Source organism: Oncorhynchus nerka, linkage group LG9a (assembly GCF_034236695.1).
Source record: "Oncorhynchus nerka isolate Pitt River linkage group LG9a, Oner_Uvic_2.0, whole genome shotgun sequence".
Classification (NCBI taxonomy): domain Eukaryota; kingdom Metazoa; phylum Chordata; class Actinopteri; order Salmoniformes; family Salmonidae; genus Oncorhynchus; species Oncorhynchus nerka.
This window is the reverse complement of record NC_088404.1, coordinates 22,634,716-22,652,480: the sequence shown is the minus strand read 5'-3', so window position 1 is coordinate 22,652,480 and position 17,765 is coordinate 22,634,716. Positions and strand designations below refer to the sequence as shown.

The following is a 17,765-nucleotide window of genomic DNA, read 5'->3' as shown; positions in this document are numbered from 1 at the left end:
TACGGCCCAGGCACACCTGTGGTTCTTAACAGTTTGATGGATGGGAGATGAGATGCTGTCACAGCCTGAGGGAATCTGGTTAAGGAACAAACGGTACACTGGAAGTGGGAAGGCGACATTAGTGGTTCATGTGAGACTACTCTGCACTGGGCTGTGTGAAGATTTTTGAGCTTTCAGAGCAGAGACTGATTTAAATTGAGCCCACAGGCACATACTTACCACCCAATCATTTAATGTAAGAATATCTGTAGTTATTAGAGTATCTTAGCTGTTATGACTTATGACTGTGGAGGATATTATAAGCTTTATTTTTTTCAATTTGTTCTATGGCAATAGTCCTTTATCTGAAACGCTCTAAGAACAAAGGCTAGGCAACAGTTGTTATGAGATGAGAAGATATAGGAGGAGGGTGTTTCTCTCTCTCTCTCTCTCTCTCGGAGTGACTGAAGCTAGGGTGATGGAAGGGGTCCAAGAGCCCATGCAGTCTGCCATTGCATCATGCTGATGAGTCAAGACAGGTCTTACAGGGCATCTTGCATCAAAGCCTCCTCTCTTTTCCTCTCCTCCTTTCAGCCCACTTCATCTGTGTTCTGACCTTTTGGCACAGTTACCACTCTGCTGAGCCAACCGTCCCCAACCGTCCCCTCTAGGGCATATTACCCAGCTGAGATAGCTGGTAAAATACGTGATTATAAAATGATGTGTTAGTAAATACTGTAAAAGCCATCTCTTTTCTCTTCTCTCTGTTTGTCTGTATTTCTCTCTCTTAATAAATTAATACAGTTATTATGACACTAGCACTCCTATCCATATGGATTATGCTGTCATTTTGAACCACTTCTTGTATAATAGATTTTATCTCAGTAAGACCGTAAGGTTAGATGAGATGCAATGCTTATCCTACCTGCTGACTTGTTTGTCACATATGTGATGTGTGGAAGAGTTAATGCCACTCCACTTAATAATCTCACACAGGGCAGTGAGCTGTTAAGGGCCAGTTTGCAAAAAATCTGTTCTCAGCTGGAGAGGGAAGGAGTGGAGAGATGAGGAGAGGGAAGGAGAGGATAGATGAGGAGAGGGAAGGAGAGGAGAGATGAGAACATTTACATTTAAGTCATTTAGCAGACGCTCTTATCCAGAGCGACTTACAAATTGGTGCTTTCACCTTATGACATCCAGTGGAACAGCCACTTTACAATAGTGCATCTAGGTCTTTTAAGGGGGTGAGAAGGATTACTTTATCCTATCCTAGGTATTCCTTAAAGAGGTGGGGTTTCAGGTGTCTCCGGAAGGTGGTGATTGACTCCGCTGTCCTGGCGTCGTGAGGGAGTTTGTTCCACCATTGGGGGGCCAGAGCAGCGAACAGTTTTGACTGGGCTGAGCGGGAACTGTACTTCCTCAGTGGTAGGGAGGCGAGCAGGCCAGAGGTGGATGAACGCAGTGCCCTTGTTTGGGTGTAGGGCCTGATCAGAGCCTGGAGGTACTGAGGTGCCGTTCCCTCACAGCTCCGTAGGCAAGCACCATGGTCTTGTAGCGGATGCGAGCTTCAACTGGAAGCCAGTGGAGAGAGCGGAGGAGCGGGGTGACGTGAGAGAACTTGGGAAGGTTGAACACCAGACGGGCTGCGGCATTCTGGATGAGTTGTAGGGGTTTAATGGCACAGGCAGGGAGCCCAGCCAACAGCGAGTTGCAGTAATCCAGACGGGAGATGACAAGTGCCTGGATTAGGACCTGCTCCGCTTCCTGTGTGAGGCAGGGTCGTACTCTGCGGATGTTGTAGAGCATGAACCTACAGGAACGGGCCACCGCCTTGATGTTAGTTGAGAACGACAGGGTGTTGTCCAGGATCACGCCAAGGTTCTTAGCGCTCTGGGAGGAGGACACGATGGAGTTGTCAACCGTGATGGCGAGATCATGGAACGGGCAGTCCTTCCCGGGAGGAAGAGCAGCTCCGTCTTGCCGAGGTTCAGCTTGAGGTGGTGATCCGTCATCCACACTGATATGTCTGCCAGACATGCAGAGATGCGATTCGCCACCTGGTCATCAGAGGGGGAAAGGAGAAGATTAATTGTGTGTCGTCTGCATAGCAATGATAGGAGAGACCATGTGAGGTTATGACAGAGCCAAGTGACTTGGTGTATAGCGAGAATAGGAGAGGGCCTAGAACAGAGCCCTGGGGGACACCAGTGGTGAGAGCGCGTGGTGAGGAGACAGATTCTCGCCACGCCACCTGGTAGGAGCGACCTGTCAGGTAGGACGCAATCCAAGCATGGGCCGCGCCGGAGATGCCCAACTCGGAGAGGGTGGAGAGGAGGATCTGATGGTTCACAGTATCGAAGGCAGCCGATAGGTCTAGAAGGATGAGAGCAGAGGAGAGAGAGTTAGCTTTAGCAGTGCGGAGTGCCTCCGTGATACAGAGAAGAGCAGTCTCAGTTGAATGACTAGTCTTGAAACCTGACTGATTTGGATCAAGAAGGTCATTCTGAGAGAGATAGCGGGAGAGCTGGCCAAGGACGGCACGTTCAAGAGTTTTGGAGAGAAAAGAAAGAAGGGATACTGGTCTGTAGTTGTTGACATCGGAGGGATCGAGTGTAGGTTTTTTCAGAAGGGGTGCAACTCTCGCTCTCTTGAAGACGGGAGGGACGTAGCCAGCGGTCAGGGATGAGTTGATGAGCGAGGTGAGGTAAGGGAGAAGGTCACCGGAGATGGTCTGGAGAAGAGAGGAGGGGATAGGGTCAAGCGGGCAGGTTGTTGGGCGGCCGGCCGTCACAAGACGCGAGATGTCATCTGGAGAGAGAGGGAGAAAGAGGTCAGAGCACAGGGTAGGGCAGTGTGAGCAGAACCAGCGGTGTCGTTTGACTTAGCAAACGAGGATCGGATGTCGTCGACCTTCTTTTCAAAATGGTTGACGAAGTCATCTGCAGAGAGGAGGAGGGGGAGGGGGAGGATGATTCAAGAGGGAGGAGAAGGTGGCAAAGAGCTTCCTAGGGTTAGAGGCAGATGCTTGGAATTTAGAGTGGTAGAAAGTGGCTTTAGCAGCAGCGACAGAAGAGGAAAATGTAGAGAGGAGGGAGTGAAAGGATGCCAGGTCCGCAGGGAGGCGAGTTTTCCTCCATTTCCGCTCGGCTGCCCGGAGCCCTGTTCTGTGAGCTCGCAATGAGTCGTCGAGCCACGGAGCGGGAGGGGAGGACCGAGCCGGCCTGGAGGATAGGGGACATAGAGAGTCAAAGGATGCAGAAAGGGAGGAGAGGAGGGTTGAGGAGGCAGAATCAGGAGATAGGTTGGAGAAGGTTTGAGCAGAGGGAAGAGATGATAGGATGGAAGAGGAGAGAGTAGCGGGGGAGAGAGAGCGAAGGTTGGGACGGCGCGATACCATCCAGTAGGGGCAGTGTGGGAAGTGTTGGATGAGAGCGAGAGGGAAAAGGATACAAGGTAGTGGTCGGAGACTTGGAGGGGAGTTGCAATGAGGTTAGTGGAAGAACAGCATCTAGTAAAGATGAGGTCGAGCGTATTGCCTGCCTTGTGAGTAGGGGGAAGGTGAGAGGGTGAGGTCAAAGAGGAGAGGAGTGGAAAGAAGGAGGCAGAGAGGAATGAGTCAAAGGTAGACGTGGGGAGGTTAAAGTCGCCCAGAACTGTGAGAGGTGAGCCGTCCTCAGGAAAGGAGCTTATCAAGGCATCAAGCTCATTGATGAACTCTCCGAGGAACCTGGAGGGCGATAAATGATAAGGATGTTAAGCTTGAAAGGGCTGGTAACTGTGACAGCATGGAATTCAAAGGAGGCGATAGACAGATGGGTAAGGGGAGAAAGAGAGAATGACCACTTGGGAGAGATGAGGATCCCGGTGCCACCACCCCGCTGACCAGAAGCTCTCGGGGTGTGCGAGAGCACGTGGGCGGACGAAGAGAGAGCAGTAGGAGTAGCGGTGTTGTCTGTGGTGATCCATGTTTCCGTCAGTGCCAAGAAGTCGAGGACTGGAGGGAGGCATAGGCTGAGATGAACTCTGCCTTGTTGGCCGCAGATCGGCAGTTCCAGAGGCTACCGGAGACCTGGAACTCCACGTGGGTCGTGCGCGCTGGGACCACCAGATTAGGGTGGCCGCGGCCATGCAGTGTGGAGCGTTTGTATGGTCTGTGCAGAGAGGAGAGAACAGGGATAGACAGACACATAGTTGACAGGCTAGAGAAGAGGCTACGCTAATGCAGAGGAGATTGGAATGACAAGTGGACTACACGTCTCGAATGTTCAGAAAGTTAAGCTTACGTAGCAAGAATCTAATTGACTAAAATGATTAAAATGATACAGTACTGCTGAGGTAGGCTAGCTGCGTTGTTGACACTACCCTAATCAAGTCGTTCCGTTGAGTGTGAAGTTTCTACAATGCTGCTATTCGGGGGCTAGCTGGCTAGCTAGCAGTGTTGGTTACGTTACGTTGCGTTAGGAGAACGACAATAGCTGGCTAGCTAACCTAGAAAATCGCTCTAGACTACACAATTATCTTTGAAACAAAGACGGCTATGTAGCTAGCTATGTAGCTAGCTACGATCAAACAAATCACACCGTTGGGACTGTAATGAAATGAAATGAAAATGTGATACTACCTGTGGAGCGAAGCGGAATCGACGAATGCGAAAGTTCTATTCAGTAGACGTTGGCTGGCTGTTGGCTAGCTAGGAGTGTCTCCTACGTTAAGGACGACAAAATAGCTGGCTAGCTAACCTCGGTAAATTAAGATAATCACTCTAAGACTACACACTCTAAACTACACAATTATCTTGGATACGAAGACAGCAAAGACAACTATGTAGCTAGCTAATACTACACTAATCAAGTCGTTCAGTTGAGTGTGATAGTTACTACAGTGCTACGGTAGCCGGTGAACGTATGCTAGCTGGCTAGCTGCTAGGCAGATAGGAGGACGACGAAATACGATAATAACGCAATTATCACTCTAAGACTCCACGCTCTAAACTACACAATTATCTTGGATACGAAGACAGCAAAGACAACTATGTAGCTAGCTAACACTACACTAATCAAGTCGTTCAGTTGAGTGTGATAGTTACTACAGTGCTACGGTAGACGGTGAACGTGTTGGGCAGATAGGAGGACGACGAAATACGATAATTACGCAATTATCTTTGATACAACGACGGCTATGTAGCTAGCTAAGAAGAAATTGCTAAGATTAGACAAATCAGACCGTTGTACTATAATGAAATGTAATGAAATGTAATGAAAAAGTTATACAACCTGCAGACCGAAGGAGACCGAAGCGCGGATGCGACCGGCTCGCTCCAACCCGGAAGCAAGAAAGAGAGGGAGAAGAGGGAAGGGGAGGAGATATGGGGAGAGGGAAGGAGAGGAGAGATGAGGAGAGGGAAGGAGAGGAGAGAAGAGGGAAGGGGAGGAGAGGAGAGAAGAGGGAAGGGGAGGAGATATGAGGAGAGGGAAGGAGAGGAGATATGAGGAGAGGAGAGATAAGGAGAGATGAGGGAAGGTGTGGAGAGATGAGGAAAGGAGAGGGAAGGGGAGGGGATATGAGTAGAGGAAATGGAAGGAGAGGAGAGATGAGGAGAGGAGAGGAGGAGATACGAGGGGAGGAGATATGAGGAGAAGAGAGGAGGTATGAGGAGAGGAGGGGAGAGATGAGGAGAGTAGAGGATACATACAGAATGAGCCTTAATAAGTGATGGGCATTCTGGGCTCTGGTCCAAGCGTCCCTCTTATCAGTGGTGGAATGATGACTGGGGGCCAGATGTAATTGCTTCAAAAGGACAAGCTAAACATTGGCTTTCTCCTGGCTGACCTTTAGAATGAACACAGCATGTGGACAGACCACACACAACCAGAGATGGGAGGGAAAGCACTAGACTGGATAGGATACTATTGTTGGTTGTTGTGTCTGGTACGGTTCTGGTACCACCCACACACACACAGTTAGTCATCATAATACCTGCTCACAAATCGGCAAATGTATGGTATAAATATGCACACACACGTGCACACCCAATCCTTATGATACCATTCATATTATTGACACTACCCTAATCAAGTCGTTCCGTTGAGTGTGAAGTTTCTACAATGCTGCTATTCGGGGGCTAGCTGGCTATTATTATTCCAAGATGGCGTAGCAGTGAAGACGTGTTTGTTTTGTCCTCTCGTGTACTTTTGTATTTTTTCGTATTTTTTGTATATATATTTCAATTTATTTTCAATCTCTTCTCGATTTTTCATTCGATTATACCTTCCGGTAACCTGCTTCACCCAATGTGATACGGAATCACTATTATTTTCAATTTTAGAACACATTCAAGAATCTCCAGAAGCTAACCAGCTAATTAGCTACAAGCTATTTAGTCATTGTTTGCCACTGCTAGCGGCTTTTACCTTCAACACAGATACCAGCCCTGTTTTTAGCCTGGACAATACTCGCCTGTCTACCAATATCACTTGTCTACCAATATCGGACTGTCTCTCCACAACAACGCCGGATTCCTGCCGTAATCCCTGGACCACTACTTCTGATCTTCACAGCTAGCTTGCAGCTAGCTAGCTAGCTCACAGCTTGCAGCTAGTTAGCTCACCGTGGCACCTAGTACCGAAGCTATTCCCTGAGGCCCCCTTCCCGGCCTACTCAGCTGTTCACCCGAACCCCACTCATACACGGCTAGAGCCCACCGGATCCTTGCTGTAAACTCTGGACCGTGGCACCGGATCACCGCTGCTACCGATTGGATATAGTGGCTAACGCCACTGTCACAAAGCTAGCACCAGTTAGCCGTGAGCCAGGCACATCTCCCGGCTAGCAAACTAAATTCCACAATACCTCTTTCGCCATCTGGCTTGGATTCTTTGTCGACACGGCGCCCGGCCGCACCACCACGACTGGTCTGCCGACGAATACTCCATCCGCTGTGCCTTCATCCGGCCTCCGTCGGAGCAGATGCTACTAACTTTAAACGCCGCTAGCATAGTGGGGCTCCCCTGTTCCATCTACTGCTGCCTCCTGGACACTATGATCACTTGGCTACATAGCTGATGCCTACTGGACTGTCCATTAATCACGGTACTCCATTCTGCTTATTTATTTTTTATCTGTTGGCCCCAGCTGCGAACTCAGGCTCTGTGTGTAGTTAATCCGACCCTCTCTGCCTAGTCATCGCCATTTTACCTGCTGTTGTTGTGTTAGCTGATTAGCTGTTGTTGTCTCACCTGTTGTTTTAGCTAGCTCTCCCAATCAACACCTGTGATTACTTTATGCCTTGCTGTATGTCTCTCTCAAATGTCAATATGCCTTGTATACTGTTGTTCAGGTTAGCCATCCCTGATGTCCTTGCTGTGTCTGAATCCTGGCTTAGGAAGGCCACCAAAAATTCGGAGATTTCCATACCCAACTATAACATTTTCCATTAAGATAGAACTGCCAAAGGGGGAGGAGTTGCAGTCTACTGCAGAGATAGCCTGCAAAGTAATGTAATACTTTCCAGGTCCATACACAAACAGTTCGAACTTCTAATTTTAAAAATGAATCTCTCCAGAAATAAGTCTCTCACTGTTGCCGCCTGCTACCGACCCCCTCAGCTCCCAGCTGTGCCCTAGACACCATTTGTGAATTGATCGCCCCCCATCTAGCTTCAGAGTTTGTTCTGTTAGGTGATCTAAACTGGGATATGCTTAACACCCCGGCAGTCCTACAATCTAAGCTAGATGCCCTCAATCTCACACAAATCATCAAGGAACCCACAAGGTACAACCCTAAATCTGTAAACAAGGGTACCCTCATAGACGTTATCCTGACCAACTGGCCCTCCAAATACACCTCCGCTGTCTTCAATCAGGATCTCAGCAATCACTGCCTCATTGCCTGTATCCGCTACGGGTCCACAGTCAAACGACCCACCTTATCACTGTCAAACGCTCCCTAAAACACTTCTGCGAGCAGGCCTTTCTAATCGACCTGGCCCGGGTATCCTGGAAGGATATTGACCTCATCCCGTCAGTTGAGGATGCCTGGTCATTCTTTAAAAGTAACTTCCTCACCATCTTAGATAAGCATGCTCCGTTCAAAAAATGCAGAACTAAGAAAAGATTTAGCCCCTGGTTCACTCCAGACCTGACTGCCCTCGACCAGCACAAAAATATTCTGTGGGGGACTGCAATAGCATCGAATAGTCCCCGCGATATGCAACTGTTCAGGGAAGTCAGGAACCAATACACGCAGTCAGTCAGGAAAGCAAAGGCCAGCTTTTTCAAGCAGAAATTTGCATTGTGTAGCTCTAACTCCCAAAGGTTCTGGGACACTGTAAAGTCCATGGAGAACAAGAGCACCTCCTCCCAGCTGCCCAGTGCACTGAGGCTTGGTAACACGGTCACCACCGATAAATCATGATAATCGAAAACTTCAACAAGCATTTCTCAACGGCTGGCCATGCCTTCCTCCTGGCTACTCCAACCTCGGCCAACAGCCCTCTTCAAAGGGGGAGACACCCTGGACCCAAACTGTTACAGACCTATATCCATCCTGCCCTGCCTATTTAAGGTCTTCGAAAGCCAAGTCAACAAACAGATCACTGACCATCTCGAATCCCACCGTACCTTCTCCGCTGTACAATCTGGTTTCCGAGCCGGTCACGGGTGCACCTCAGCCACGCTAAAGGTACTAAACAATATCATAACCGCCATCCATAAAAGACTGTGCAGCCGTCTTCATCGACCTGGCCAAGGCTTTCGACCCTGTCAATCACCATATTCTTATCGGCAGACTCAGTAGCCTCGGTTTTTATAATGACTGCCTTGCCTGGTTCTCCAACTACTTTGCAAACAGAGTTCAGTGTGTCAAATCGGAGAGCATGTTGTCTGGTCCTCTGGCAGTCTCTATGGGGGTGCCACAGGGTTCAATTCTCGGGCCGACTCTTTTCTCTGTATATATCAATGATGTTGCTCTTGCTGCGGGCGATTCCCTGATCCACCTCTACGCAGACGACACCATTCTGTATACTTCTGGCCCTTCCTTGGACACTGTGCTATCTAACCTCCAAACGAGCTTCAATGCCATACAACACTCCTTCCATGGCCTCCAACTGCTCTTAAACGCTAGTAAAACCAAATGCATGCTTTTCAACCGTTCGCTGCCTGCACCCGCACGCCCGACTAGCATCACCACCCTGGATGGTTCCGACCTAGAATATGTGGACATCTATAAGTACCTAGGTGTCTGGCTAGACTGTAAATTCTCTTTCCAGACTCATATCAAACATCTCCAATCCATAATCAAATCTAGAATCGGCTTTCTATTTCGCAACAAAGCCTCCTTCACTCATGCCGCCAAACTCACCCTAGTAAAGCTGACTATCTTACCGATCCTCGACCTCGGCGATGTCATCTACAAAATGACTTCCAATACTCTACTCAGCAAACTGGATGCAGTTTTTCACAGTGCCATCCGCTTTGTTACTAAAGCACCTTATACTACCCACCACTGCGACCTGTATGCTCTAGTCGGCTGGCCCTCGCTACATATTCGTCGCCAGACCCACTGGCTCCAGGTCATCTACAAGTCCATGCTAGGTAAAGCTCCGCCTTATCTCAGTTCAATGGTCACGATGACAACACCCACCCGTAGCACGCGCTCCAGCATGTGTATCTCACTGATCATCCCTAAAGCCAACATCTCATTTGGCCGCCTTTCCTTCCAGTTCTCTGCTGCCTGTGACTGGAACGAATTGGAGACTTTTATTTCCCTCACCAACTTTAAACATCTGCTATCTGAGCAGCTAACCGATTGCTGCAGCTGTACATAGTCCATCGGTAAAAAGCCCACCCAATTTACCTACCTCATCCCCATACTGTTTTTATTTATTTACTTTTCTGCTCTTTTGCACACCAGTATCTCTACCTGCACTATCTGATCATTTATCACTCCAGTGTTAATCTGCTAAATTGTAATTATTCGCCTACCTCCTCATGCCTTTTGCACACAATGTAGTATATAGACTCTTCTTAAAAACATTTTTTTTTGCTACTGTGTTATTGACTTGTTTATTGTTTACTCCATGTGTAACTCTGTGTTGCTGTCTGTTCACACTGCTATGCTTTATCTTGGCCAGGTCTCAGTTGTAAATAAGAACTTGTTCTCAACTAGCCTACATTTACATTTACATTTAAGTCATTTAGCAGACGCTCTTATCCAGAGCGACTTACAAATTGGTGCGTTCACCTTATGACATCCAGTGGAACTGCCACTTTACAATAGTGCATCTAAATCTTTTAAGGGGGGGGGGGTGGGGTGAGAAGCCTACCTGGTTAAATAAAGGTTAACTAAAAAATAAAATAAAAAATATCACACACACAGAATTACTGAATCAGTAAGAGCTTTCAGTGGGCCTGGCAATTTAAACAAAAGTGCAGCAGTAACATGCCTTTGCTCTCAGCCTTGTAATAAACATACTTACTGATTTAGTTGGAGATTTTGGCAAAGTTTTCAGGCAACTTTTGAAATATTTTGTTGTGACATTGCGCATTTTGGAAGCTGTTTTTTTCTGGATCAAACGCGCCCAATAAATTGACATTTTGGATATATATGGATGGAATTAATCGAACAAAAGGACCAATTGTGAAGTTTATGGGACATATTGGAGTGCCAACAAAAGAAGCTCGTCAAAGGTAAGGCATGTTTTATATTTTATTTCTGCGTTTTGTGTAGCGCCTGCAGGGTTGAAATATGCTACCCTCTTTGTTTACTGTTGTGCTATCATCAGATAATAGCTTCTTATGCTTTCACCGAAAAGCCTTTTTAAAATATGACATGTTGGCTGGATTCACAACGAGTGTAGCTTTAATTGAGTATCTTACATGTGTGATTTAATGAAAGTTTGATTTTTATATAAATTTATTTGAATTTTCCGCCCTGCATTTTCCTTGGTTTTTGGCCAAGTGGGACGCAAGCGTCCCTTATACCATAAGAAGTTAACAGCTTCTTCTCTCATGTCACACCCTTATCTGTTTCACCTGTCTTTGTGATTGTCTCCACCCCCCTCCAGGTGTCGCCCATCTTCCCCATTATCCCCTGTGTATTTATACCTGTGTTCTTTGTTTGTTTGTCGACAGTTCGTCTTGTTTGTCAAGTCAACCAGCATTTTTTTTTTCAGCTCCAGCTTTTGTCAGTCTCTCTTTTTCTCGCCCTCCTGGTTTAGACCCTTGCCTGTCCTGACTCTGAGCCCACCTGCCTGACCACTCTGCCTGCCCCTGAACCTGAGCCTGCCTGCCATCCGGTACCGTTGCCCCACCTCTGGTTTACTGACCCCTGCCTGCCTTGACCTGCTCCTGTTGGAATATTAAACCATTGTTAATTCAACGTTGTCTGCATCTGGGTCTTACCTTCATAACTGATACCTCAAGACATAAGACTGCTAAACAATTCATCAAATGGCCACCAGCACTATATACATTGACCCCCCCTTATATATAGCCTCATTGTTGTTATTTTATTGTGTTACTTTTTATTTGTACTTTTGTTAATTTAGTAAATATTTTCTTTCCTCTTTTTCTTGCACTGCATTGTTGTTAAGGGCTTGTAAGTAAGCATTTTTACTGTAGGGCTGTATTCGGCATATGTGACAAATAAAATGTGATATGATTTGAAAATAGCTGTGCAGCGACGCTCCCCATCCAACCTGGCAGAGCTTGAGAGGATCTTCAGAGAAGAATGGGAAAAACTCCCCAAATACAGGTGTGCCAAGCTTGTAGCGTCATACCCAGGAAGACTGGAGGCTGTAATCACTGCCAAAGGTGCTTCAACAAAGTACTAAGTGAAGGGTCTGAATACATTTTTAGATTTTATGATTTTGCAAAAAAATCTACAAACCTGTTTTTTCTTAGTCATTATGGGGTATTGTGTGTAGATTGATTGGGGAGGGAAAAAACACATTTTAGAATAAGGCTGTAACGTAACAAAATGTGGAATAAGTCAAGCGGTCTGAATACTTCCCGAATGCACTGTATTTATAAAAAGTCCAAACTAAGTGTGAAATAAATACGTCATAGCTAATCTACATAGTCCACGGATCTATCCACTATGACCCAACCTACCTTTGACCTTAATCTTGAAAATTCACCTCTCTTACATTGAAACTTGGATTCCATTTAAGCAATCTGGTGTTTGCTGAAAAGTCCTGGTTTTTATCATTTGTGTTGCATACTATCACAGAAGAAGTGAGGTCCAAGAGGGCTCTGCCGTGGAGGTGAGGTTAGAGATGAATCACTGTTACACCGAAGTAGTTCAGTCTCCTGCCTGCTGAGCTCCCTGGATCTAAAAATGGCACAGAGCTGTCCCACGACTCCCAAACAGGGTATGTCGCAGGGGGGAAGGATTTCAGGGTAGCACACCACCCCACAACACACCAGACTACACAACATACCAGTCAACCGTCCCGTGTCGACCAGAGAACTGTCTTCTCCTCATCCTATGCCTGAGGGATGAATATCTATAGAAAGGGCTTTCTTTGTGTGGCTTCTATCGCAGATGGACCAGAATGCCTCAGGGTGGAATCCACAATGCAGTATACAACTATAATCAGTATAAAACACCGTACTGGACCCCGCTTGTTAACCACATATTATCACCCCAGGATATGTCATAAAACTTTAAACATCCTCACATCCACCATGTTTAATGTGACATGATAAGACGATCTTGTTATTCTGTGGTAGCAGTGCACCTTATATTTTTGTTGATCTTCATATACAGTTACAGTACAGACGTGGAGTTATTTTAAGCCGTGCATCATAGGAGGATGCCTCATGCAACAGGGAGCCAGAGCACGTTTTCCTCATATGTGTTTGAGCTGTGTTACAGGTGTGATGTGTTCTGTAGAGAATAACAGGAAGCAGATGGAGAGAACAGGCTTTGAGGTCGCCTAGCTTCCCTTTGTTCGAAAACCATCTGCCACTCCCACTATGCATCCAAGATCCCCTGTCTCTATGGATGAGCAGCACTGACTCTGAATCACAGGCAGCCTCCACTGTCTGTTCTCCCTCCATCCTCCAGAGTGGGGCCAGGGGGAGAGAAGCCAGGGGGAGAGAGGCCTCAGAGTGGGGCCCAAGTCAAGCGCCTGCTCCAGGGACCCAGCTGGACTCTCGTGGGGCCTGTGGAGCCTGGCCCTCCTGCCTGTCTGGATATTAACAGGCTTTCATCTAAAAGCAACAATGCCAGCTCATTCACTCTGGTCGAGCGACAAATTAATCACATCTTTTGTTCTAGGGACTACGGGGCCTCCCACCTAATCACTTACAGAATCACTCTTTGGTGTTGCACTGGGAGGAGAGGAGACACAAGGGACATCTGAAACAAGAGAGAGAGAGAGAGCGCTCCTCACATCAATGCATGTTTTTGTAGTGGCCAGACAGAAGCTCCTTAGTGACTGTTTGTGTGTGCAATTAAAGATGGATTACTCTCTTGTGTGTTTATATGTGTAGTTCCTATGCAAACGTGATTAGCACTAGAAAAATAGAAGGCAAGAGAAACACTGTGCACAGCTGCGTTTGTTCACATGCTGTTGGTTCATGTGTGAATAGACAAAGGTGACTTACACTGCAGTCAATGTCAACATATTGAAAACACATTCTAGATGTGACGTAGGGACTTCCAAAGAGTCATAGACCTGGTTTAACCCAATCCTCTCCTGTCCCATGGGCCGGTTGCTCCCTCTCTGACTGTAAACATTGAATAATTGAATGGTGTGACTATCTGTGTCATATGGGGCAGTTTGTGGTTGATTGACCATGATAATCGTGACCGGGGCTTTGCATTCCAGTTATTCAGTAGTCATGACTGGTTGAGCTCTCTTTCTATTGTCTGTGTGTGTGTGTGGGTGTCCAGTTGGAACATCGGTGTGCTGTGTTGTTTCAGTGGAGATGGGATGGGGATCAGCTGTCAGTGTCTGTGTGTGACGCAGGAGGTGGCCAGCGGTCAATGGAAGGATGGTTATTGTATACATCTTCTGCTGCTAAATCTCCTTATCTCATTCACACACACACACACACAAACACATGCACACACACACACAGATAAGTAATGCTATACATGTACTGACTCGATCCCCCTCCACACACAAATTAACAGCCAAACCCCACCAACCATGAAAGCTGGTCAAACCTGAAAACGTAATAACTAAATCATCAGATTGTATGTACATCCACTTTTTGTTGGGGAGCTTTAACTTCATTCACATTAAGCTCTCCATTTCAGCGGAGCCCTTGCTTGTATTCTGTATTGATCTCCTTCCTGTATTAAGATCTGCTCTGGAGCAGAAGGGATTTAACAATGACAAATTACCCCTATCTACAAACACACCTCAAAATGCTGCATGCGGCTTATTCCACACTAATAAATTAATAAATTGTTATTAAAGTGTGGTAGAAAAATGGTGCATTGAGAAAGAAGTCTATTGAAGGTAGTATGATCACAAGTAATAAAGGCTCGTTCGTATCTTATCAATGAGTCATCCTTCTGCTCAAATGTTGTGGACATGATGATGATAAGGTGGGAACAGTGTTCCTGAGTTATTCATTCACCAATCAGAGAGAACCTTTCTCAAGCTCTCTGGGAGAATCATTCAACTGGGTTTGTTTTTGAGGGAGTGTGGTGCTGAGAATATTACATCTGAGGCCACAGCTCTCTGTCCAGACCTCTCCCACTGGGCAAAAAGTGGTTGAATCAACATTGTTTCCATGTCATTTCAACAAAAAAACATAATGTGATTATGTTGAATCAACATGGAATACTGATTGGATTTGCAAAAAGTTATCAATGTAAGGGTCTTTTTTCATGTAACTTTTAACCTAAAACCAATGATATGGTGACATTTTTGTTGATTTCACATTAGTTGAAAATTCAACCAAATCAAAACTAGACGTTGAACAGACGTGTCTCTCAGACATGCACCAGAAGCATTTTCAGAAGCATTTTCACATAGCAAAATTATTATTGGACAAAATTATTTACTTTTATGTTATATCAGTATTATACAATAAAGAAATATTGTAAAATTAACATATACATTTCTCATGAAAAGGTCCTAATAAAAAAAGACACAGCACAATTTGACAGTTAAATTCAAATCTGAGCTCTGAGCCTTATGTCCCTCTGCAAACTGACTAGACTGCATTTTTCTTCTTCTAGCAGATGCTGGCTGTATTGGGAGATAAACAGCCTTATTTGGCGTGACCAGCGCTCCCAGTACAGCATACGGATGCTGAAATCATATACACTGATTGTACAAAACATTATGAACACCTGCTCTTTCCATGACATAGACTGACCAGGTGAAGCTATGATCCCTTATTGATGTCACTTGATAAATCATCTTCAATCAGTGTAGATGAAGGTGAGGAAACAGGTTAAAGAAGGATTTTTAAGCCTTGAGACAATTTAGACATGGATTGTGTATGCGTGCCTTTCAGAGGGTGAATGGGCAAGACAAAAGATTTAAGTGCCTTTGAGCGGGGTAGGCGTACCGGTCTGTATCAAGAACTGCAACGCTGCTGAGTTTGTCACCCTCATCAGTTTCCCGTGTATAGCAAGAATGGTATATATCATGTGGGTTAGCTAGACTCAGATCCCTGAGCATGTGTGCCAAATTTCATCACTCTGAGTCAAACAGACCAAGAGATAAACATGTGCCTGTTATAGCTCCACTGTGAGGTCGATATGAATGTTCTTGCATATGTTGAGTCTTGGCAGTGTTTGCAACATGTGAACCATATTTTCTTACAATACAAATATGATTGCATTTATGTGCCAGACCACACCCAAGTGAATGTTTATTGGTCAATAAATTAACATGTTTTAGGTACTGGTGTAGAACATGTTTTAGGTACTGGTGTGGGGGACAATTATTTGAACATATACACACACGGATATGATGGCGGCAGGTAGCCTAGCAGTCAGAGCGTTGGGCCAGTAACCGAAAGGTTGCTAGTTGGAATCTTTGTGCCGACAAGCTGAAAAATCTGTCAATGTGACCGTGAGCAAGGAACTTAACCCTAATTGTTCCAGTGTTGCCGTTGATAATCGCATTGATTGTACTCCATAAATGATGGTGTCTTGTCTTAGAGTAAGCCCTTAATTCACGTGTGGAACTCATTCCACGGAGGGCTGAGGGTCTTTGGGGCTTCCTCCGCTGATTGATGAATTAAGGTCACTCATTAGTAAGTAACTCCCCTCACCTGGTTGTCTCAATTGAAATGAAAACCCCAAAACCAGCAGAAACTAGGCGCTCCATGGCATGAGTTTGACACCCCTGACTTAATTGATTCCCTTCTCTGGCATAAGGTCTCTTCATGTACTAACTCCCATCCCAGGCATGGTCTGACTAAGACCTGCTGGTTGATATGGCAGTATGGGATATTTGGTGAGCCATTGAGTGTTGCAGAAACTAAGAGAGAGTGTGTGTGCGTGTGTGTGGCTTTTTTAAATACTTTTTTGTGCAAGTAGACAACCAAGTACAATCTGATTTAATTGCATACTCTAATCTTCTGCACTTGACCTGGCATTACATAGAACCTTTATATACTGAAAAATAAATAAATGCAACATGCAACAATTTCAAATACAGTTCATATGAGGAAATCAGTCAATTGAAATACATTTGTTAGACCCCAATCTATGGACATGACTGGGCAGGGGTGCAGCAGCCATGTTGGGCCTGGGAGGGCATAGGCACACTTACTTGGCAGCCAGACCCACCCACTGGGGAGCCAGGCCCAGTCAGTCAGACTGAGGTTTTCTACAAAAGGGCTTTATTACAGCCAGAAATACTCCTCACCCTTCCTCAGAAGCACCAAGCCCTCCTCCCCCCACCCGTCCTCAGAAGCACCAAGCCCCCCTCCCCCCGCCCGCCCTCAGATGACCCCGCAGATGAAGAAGCCGGATGTGGAGGTCCTGGGCTGGTCTGCAGTTGTGAAGCCGGTTGGACATACCGCCAAATTCTCTCAAATCTGGAGGCAGATTATGGTAGAGAAATTAACATTAAATTATCTGGCAACAGTTCTGGTGGACATTCCTGCAGTCAGCATGCCAATTGCACGCTCCATCAAAACTTGAGACATCTGTGACATTGTGTTGTGTGAAAAAAACTGCACATTTTAAAGTGGCATTTTATTGTCCCCAGCACAAGGTGCACCAGTGTAATGATCATGCTGTTTAATCAACTTCTTTATATGCCACACCTGTGAGGTGGGTGGATTATTTTGGCAAAGGAGAAATGCTCACTAACAGGGATGTAAAGAAATTCGTACACAAAATTTGAGATAAATAAGATCTTTGTGCATATGGAGAATTTCAAGGATTTTTTATTTCAACTCATGAAACATGGTATAAACACTTTACACATCGTATATATATTTTTGTTCGGTGTGTTTTTCATAAGGCCAGGTAATCCTGTTTCAGTCTGTTTCCTTTCGTTTGGTACCTAATGAATACAACCTTGGTGCTGTAGAGGTAGCTTTTACAGGTGTGAATAGGAGCCACCTTTCCAACATGGCCGGTATCCAGGGGTCATTGGCTGTTGTTGATCAATGCTGTCATTCCCTGAATCAAGCATCAAGCCAGGATTCCTTTGTCATGACAAGTCAGCTTGGAGCGCTGTGTGAAAACCTGTGTCAGGAGAATGGGAACACAGTGTCTATCGATCAGAGACAGGGGCTGAAATATCATTGCACAATACCCTTGAGGCGGGGGGGGGGACAACCTTGGAGCTTTGTGGG

At 45.9% G+C, this 17,765-nt stretch overlaps 1 protein-coding gene across 1 annotated transcript in view; it reads left to right on the top strand.

Moving 5' to 3' along the window:
• The window catches only part of LOC115134064 (protein bicaudal D homolog 1-like), a 70,563-nt gene that overhangs the window by 23,200 nt on the left and 29,598 nt on the right, over nucleotides 1-17,765 (top strand). The window lies entirely within an intron of this gene.